Source organism: Schistocerca cancellata, chromosome 1 (genome assembly GCF_023864275.1).
Source record: "Schistocerca cancellata isolate TAMUIC-IGC-003103 chromosome 1, iqSchCanc2.1, whole genome shotgun sequence".
In the NCBI taxonomy this organism is placed as follows: domain Eukaryota; kingdom Metazoa; phylum Arthropoda; class Insecta; order Orthoptera; family Acrididae; genus Schistocerca; species Schistocerca cancellata.
Genome location: NC_064626.1, coordinates 835,469,702 through 835,478,015, shown reverse-complemented (window position 1 = coordinate 835,478,015; position 8,314 = coordinate 835,469,702).

The following is an 8,314-nucleotide window of genomic DNA, read 5'->3' as shown; positions in this document are numbered from 1 at the left end:
ACATACAAGCAGGAAAATAAGAGAACTACACAGAAAAAATTAACAATTTAATATGTACACAAAAGCAAATGGTAAGATAAAAACAAAAACAAAAGTATTTCAGGTGTATACATGGATGAAAAATAATACCAACAAAATATTCAGAAATGAAGAAAAGAAATTACTGGGCAACAGCCTCAAATAAAATATTACACCCAAATTGCAAGGGAAAGCAATAAAACACATTATTGCCACAGGAAAAATAGCTGTTGATACAGTAAAATTAACACCAAAACAACAAAATGAACTTACAGTGATACTTGCTAACATATCTAAAAAAAAAAGAAATAAGCGTACAGCAGAAACCCAAACAACCAACAGTTAAAAATTAGAACCTAACACACTCAATAAAATCAACGAAATGCTAATAAACAATGCCGTAATAGCAGTCAAGGCTCACAAGGGCAACAGCATAGTTTTCATTATCCACACAGATTACACAAATAAAGTTATAACCTTTTTCAAAACGAATAATAATACAGAAATGCAAGTAAATCCCACGAATAAATGTGCAGCTCAAAACAATAAATTAATAAAGAATTGTCACAAGAGATCAACAGAATATGTAAAGAAATCTAACACTGTTAGACATCCACAGGCACCAAGACTAAGATATCGACCAAAAGCACATATAATCCTGATTCCTATGCACCTCATAGTAAACAGCATAAACAGTTCAACATACGATATAACCAAAAGATGTAAGAAATTGCTAATAAAAATCTATACATAAGAAATTCACAATCAATAATTATAGAAAACTAGCAAACAACAGAGATGACATAAAACCTGCTAACATTGCAGTATTTCTATCCTTTCACTTTAAAGACAAATAAACCAACATCCCTAAACAAGAAACAATAGGCATGAAACAAAGTCTCCCACAACACCGGAAGTTACCTATTACATGTATACTAGAAATAGCAGAGTTTCTTAAACTTACATTATCAAAAAAAATCAAATTTAAAGAAAAAAAGCTGTATAGAAGCAGATGTAATAGCTTTAACAGTAGATGGTATCTTCTTAAAGGAGTTAGAAGAAAAATTCTTCAAATCACAAAACATACTCTTAAACAAAATCATCTATTGTAACAGATATGTAGACTATATGTTACCTCTCATTAAAGGAACAGAACTAGATGCCCAAATAATCTGCCAAATATCCTGCCTTCCATTCCACAGTGCATCATCTTCATCCATACCAATATCAAAACATAGCTTTCATACAGAATTAGACAACATTATATGTACTGCATCAAATCATGTTTGTTCCCATGATTTAATTGATTAATTGATAGCATTATACATAAAAAAACCAAGAAGGAAAATGTTACCGTATGTTTATACCCCCTTTGCAGCAACAATCATACCTGAAACCAACTGGTGTACTATCCCATATTTGGGAAAGCTCTCTGACAAATTAGCCAAAATCCTCAAATTCAACCCTTAAAAAACTTCATTTTATTTGAGAGGCACTAAAACTCATGACCTATTCAACAGCAAAAAAAAAAAAAACTGATTTATTAATTAACTGTGGTGTTCATAAAATCACTTGCAGTGACTGGAGCAAACTATATGTAGGTCAGACGGGTAGGGCGATAATAACTAGGCTGATTGAACATGAATGCAGAGGCAGGTTACATAAGTCAGACTCCACTTCTGCTGAACACGTGCTGAAGGAAGGCCACAGACACCAAGTCTACAAGGAAATATTACATATATAGCCAATAGAGAAAAAGAAAACACCAAGTCTGTTAGTGGGACATGAGATAAACAAAAGTCAAAATCACCAGCTGATTCTAAATAATCATTTACAGTGAGCGTACTAACACTTTTAAGCTCCACATGATGGTATCAGCCAGCCACATACCCACAAACGCTCACCATGATAGATACTGCTACATAAAATTAAAAGACAGTATAATTTTCTATTCCTTTTTGCCTCACCCACAAAATTCAACTATATAAATTATAGTACTGTATAATATTGTATATTTTAACCAAGTACTCTGTTTAATATTTTCCGTTATGTAAAACTTAATTTGCACTGTAAAACACGTTCGTTGCACATTAGTAGTGCTCAGTATGACTGGTCTCAGCCCATGTCATGACCTCACAAATTATGTCATCATAACCATAAACCTGTAGTATTGTAAGAGTGTGTATCTTAATTATTGTGTGCAGTATTGTACATTCCCTGAAGTTTAATTTGCATTGTTAAGGAACATGTTTGTTGTATAACATAAATGAAGTGTGCTCAGTTTAACAGTTACTCGGCCAAGTCAGGACCTCAAAAGGTTTGATATTATATCTATTTCACCTATAATACTGTGTAGTTCACTTATTTATTGTGTTTAATATTGTCCAATGGGTAAAGTGTAATTTCAACGTTGAGAAACAAATTTAATGCACAACATTCTACGTGTATGGATTGTATCTTTGCTTATAAAGTTTGGTTACATAAGAACTAGTGTCCCTTCCAGAAGCCACTTAGTTCTTTCCTGAAAATGACGCAGTAAGTCCGAAACTAGTTTGAAATAAACGAAAATCAGTGGAACAAAAACAGTGTACTTGTCATTCAACTTTAAATCCACCAGAAACTTAATACATTACATCCAAAAATAAAATTATCTCTGAGAATGGAACCGAATAAATTCATTTTTATTAAAACTGAAATTCCTCCAGCTGTACTTACGATTTTTTTATTTACTTCGCTCCTAGTTTCGACGTTGCGTCAACGCCATCTTCAGGCCCGTACACTTTGATGAAATCAGTTGTGTGTGGCTCAGTCTAGAAGTCCACTGTGAGATCAACACCTGCTCCACGTAGATGGCAGGCAATAACTAGTATGAAGTTTAAACCAGTGGGTCAAAGACAGTAAACAGATCTGTTTACTATCTTCGACCCACTGGTTTAAACTACACACACACACACACACACACCATCCGTGTGGAGCACGTGTTGATCTCACTGCGGACTTCTAGACTGAAACCAAACACAACTGATTTCATCAAAGTGTACAGGCCTTAGGATGGCGTTGACGCAACGTTGAAACTAGGAGCGAAGTAAATAAAAAAAGCACAGCTGAAGGAATTATATTTTTAATAAAAATTATACCAGCTGTGTCCCACCTTCATCCAGTGTAAATATGGATGCACGAAGAATAAATCCATATCCTTCCTGTACGTAAAAATAAGAAATATTAATAACACACACACACACACACACACACACACACACTTCCAAATTTATGGAAACACAACGACATCTAACACTACAATAAATTACAACTCTTCCCGTCGAAAATCTCAAAAATAGGCCTTTTTCAATGCAATGATAAACAGAATTGTACGTTTACCATTGGAACTAACCGCCATACAAAAAGAATTAGCGACACTCAGATACATAGCACACAAAAATAACCTTAGCGCAACCATTTTATGACGAAAAAACAAAGTCCAAAGAACAACTAATAAACAAAAATATAACACTAATAAGAGAACACACATCAAAACAGATAAACAGATTCATTCCTACCACATACATAGGTAAAATATCGAATAAAATAAATGCCATGTTAAAAAATACGACAATCAAATTACCTTTACGAACAACAAACAATTTGAATACAAAACTCCATTCAGGTAAAGCCGCCATACCAAACTCCTCATACACAGGACTAATAAAAGTAGCTGCGATAACAGGAACAAATTTTGCATAGGACAAACAAGCCGAAAATCCACCATCAGATGTAGAGAACACACAAGAGGTTGAGATAGCGACCAATCTCACATCGTCCTATATTTAAAAACGCAAAATCATTAAGCAGAAAACATAGGATACATTCCAAATATTAGGCATAATTCCGTAAGGTATCACCAAGGAAAATCAACGGCAAAGTACGTTAATAGAACATACAGACCTACCATACAAACACTACCGAGAAAATTTTATTAATCGTATAAGAGAGGCACCATATAGAATCAAAACACGAAGATAACCCACATGACGACTACAGATGGCATCCTGAACATCATCTAGGATAAATATAAATAAATATACACACACAGGATTTTTGAAGTACATCAAATACCAGTCATATTTCAAACCAACCGTCAAAATAACGTTTCATAATCGATACAGACAGCAAACACGACCACACGAAGATGCAATTTGTATGTACGTTAAGAAAACCTAGACGTAAGTGAAATCGTCAAATATCTTGCATTTAAGTTACCAACAAGTAGAAGATATGTATACTTTTCATATTAATTACAGGTTGTACCAGAAAAAAGCAGTAACTTCGAAATAGGTCTATAGTACGGAATCTACAAACCTTTCGGCAGCTAACTGTAATTATTTTCATGTGGTAGAGGAAAGTGTTATGTGAATTGGAGTAGGGCCAATTTGAATACTTGTTGGATTGTTTCTTGCAGCAAACTTTGAACAAGTAGCGGTTTTTCTCTCATTTGGTTTTCTTATTCAGTCTAAGACGTTTCGTATCTTTCTGCTCTTAAGCTATTTCCGAAAACAGGAATTTAAATTTTCTGAACAACCGAGTTTTCCAGCTGTGAGAGTTTGTTTGACAAGTCAATATGATAACTGTGTTAACTGTAAGTTTCTTGTTTTTGAATCTTTGATGATCAGTTTTATGATTAATGTGCTCCAGTTTTCAGGTTCCGTACTGCGACATCGAACTAGAAAGCCAAATCTCTTTTTTTAACAGGCCAACGAACTCCATTTAGTTAACGGGGACGAGAAAATATACGTTTCCAAAGTGCTTTCAGGAACGCCGTGGTGGTGATAGCTCCAATGTACTCAATGATATACCGGTAAACACGTGCACCAAGTAGTATAACGGCTTCACCTTTCTCTTTACCTTTGATGGTGATGCATAGCACAATAGCTTTAAGCTCTTTATGACCAGGCTGCATCATACTTCATTGAAATGGTCCATTACAGTCGTGCATTCATGTAACTTGAATTCCGTGCTTGGCCATATAGGGAGAAACGAATCGCAATTTTTGAACATCCTTTTGTTATAGATACAGAACCCATTCCGATGCATTCCACGTATAAACGTATTTCGCTTTACTGTCACTCATCCACGTATTGCATGAGCTATTTACTCGAAATGTCATAACCACTCAATTTAAATGCTAATTTAATAGTTTCTGTAATATATGTACTGGTTATTTATAGATGATTTCATGTACTGGTTATTTATAGATGATTTCATGTAACAGTAAAAACTACTGTACTTAAATGGAGGAAATGGCTTGTTGCAGGGAAATCTGTCCATCCATCATGGAGAACAGTTTAATGTGGCGTGTCACATGAGTATAACGTCGGCAGGCATTGTGCTCACCATATGCTGGCAATCAAACCAAGGGCTCGCAAGAAGCGCAGTATCTACATGTTTGGTCCTTTTCAGGTCATAGGTGCCCAAACTAAGCAACATTTCATCACTGATATTGTACAGGCACTGATTTTTCTCAGGCCAACGTATACGCCTGAATTCTAGAAAAACTGTCCCCAACAGAAGAATCTTGACGGAAGGAGTGGCCGACTGAAATAGAGAATCGGTGGACCACAGTACAGGAGTACACTTATCAGCTTATTGTGAGGCAACATCAACCAGTGACCAATGACACCATCCAGAACCACTGCTTCATGAAAGGGGGAGGGCGAAGGAGGACAGAGAGGGAAAGAAGCCACTGGACCTATGATCAACACCCATTGCCCCCGGTCCATTCCCCAACACACAGTGCCCAACACCCAACTTCCAATGCCCAACACTCAATACCCAATGCCCAACAACCAACGCCGATCACCTAACGCCAAACAGCCAATGCCCAACGCCCATCACCCATCATTCAACACCCAACACCCAACGCCCATTGCCCATCACCCATCATCCACCCAATGCCCATTGCCCAATGCCCATCGCCAATCGCCCAACGCCCAATACCTGCCGAATGTTTCAGGGAGGGCTGTTAATGGGACGCTTGCATTAGATGCTCAAAACGTGGGAACAGAAGCCATAGCGTAACAAGTCGCAGGACACGATGGTATTCGCCATTTGCAGAGTATGAGTACGTGGAAAACCAAATTACGCCATGCCTCTTGGTTATTAACAGGGCTTGGTGTGCAGGTATTCTCTCATGATATCTGAAACTTTCTCCTATCATCAGTACGCCACAGGCGACCTTTACCATCAGGAAGACTGTGTAGCTACGTAGCTTCCCAACTGCAGCAGACTGATCTATGTTCCACGAGTATGATGATACTTGAGTGGGCATCGTATCTCCAGACCTCAGTCCTAATGAACACATCAAGGAAGCCATTCAACAAGATGTGTGGGCTTTGGTTATAAGTGCGACCGATTTCTGTGAGTTGTGGGCGGCGATGGAGCGACGATGAATAGGGATGTCTTCTTAATGATTCTTAATGATTCTTAATGTCTTCTGTGGTGTAGGTAAGTACATGTCAAGTTTCCAAATTGATAGCTGAGATTCTTAGATTCGGTGAGTATCCATAGTCCGTTATCAATCAGTTGGCGAATATTATACCACAGAGTGATTATCCCAGTAACTATTAAATACAACAGTAAACTTGATTAAAACAGTTGTACGCTATGTACGATCGTTGTATCACGTGAAGAACCGATGATCCGCCAGCACCAGCCATATGGGGCCCAAAAAATCTGAGAACGGCTTCAACATAAGCCGAAACCGGTCATAATAAACAAATGTTATTGCGATCACGACTACTGTTTTGGTCAAACTTAGCACCAGATCGCTGTTCTCCACAGACAAGGTCGTCTAAATTTATAAACAACAGTAAACAACTGAATGCATACAGTGGAACCTCCCATTATACATTATGTCCTGAATGCTCCCGGGAGGCGACTTGTTGTTCGCAACTATCCTGCATAAACCACTGCCACGCAAAAAGTTCAATACCATTTTACACAGAGCTCAGAGACACGATCAGATACATCATATACACTGTCTATGCTACGACTGTTACTGCTGCTCAAGGTAGTTAAAAAAAATGGTTCAAATGGCTCTGAGCACTATGCGACTTATCGTCTGAGGTCATCAGTCGCCTAGAACTTAGAACTAATTAAACCTAACTAACCTAAGGACATCACACACATCCATGCCCGAGGCAGGATTCGAACCTGCGACCGTAGCGGTCACTCGGCTCCAGACTGTAGCGCCCAGAACCGCACGGCCACTACGGCCGGCTCAAGGTAGTTCATTATGTAGTACATTTTAAAGATGTTCTATGTTCGCACATATCGAAATTTTCTGAAACTGTTTCGTCAAGTTCTGTTTGTGCTGTAATCTTTGCTATTGTAAGGCTATGTGCCACCGAAATCGATTTTTTTAGAGTTAACGTTATTATTGAGATTTTTCCACGCCTCATGTGCACCCTTCTTTTATGTTCCATGATGACCCTGTCATGTAGTAAATTTTGATAGTGCAAAGATCTGAGTACGTCTGCTCTTTGGCGAGCTCCATTAACATATCACATGGGAATAATTCATTGGCTGCTGACACAGAGTCGCCCGTCCGTCTATTGGAGACTTTGCGAATGTCAGTAAGTGCCTTCACACCCATATTCCATAGCAAAGATGGACAGAATGAATATATGACTTAGGGCTTTCACAGAATTGGAAAATCTATCAAAGCGTTACAGTACAGGACAATATTCGGTTTTCTACTTTTACCTTTTTTCTCATTTTTGTTAACAACTCTGTTAATTAGTGCATCGACATCAGAAATATATTCGTTGTTCCTGGTAGATTTAGTCTCTACGCCCTATACAGCTATGGATTTCGACTGTAGTTTGTTCCAAACAGTCTGGGTTGCACCAGTGGCAGCTAATGCACAACCCTACATCTGATACCGCCTGGGACACGTTATGAGTTGGGGGCATTCAACCTAGCGGTAACTCAGATCTCCCGAGACATGCATGCAGTGGTCGTGCGCATGTTTTTTCCTGCACATTGAAACATGCCTGTCCAGTGTACTGAGATTTCAAGAAAAGATTCTTCGTAAGTGACAGAAAATATAACTTCACGTAAACCAGTAATCCCTACGAGAATGCACTTCCCAATGACAATGGCGCAAATTTATCTCTTCAGAGATACTGAAAGCGGTCAGTGACTGTGAGTACACAGCACCTCAGCCTTTAGCACGTTGATTTTTACCTTTTGGCAAAATCTGCCATGTCGTGCCTTGGGTCACAATAAATCTAAAACAATA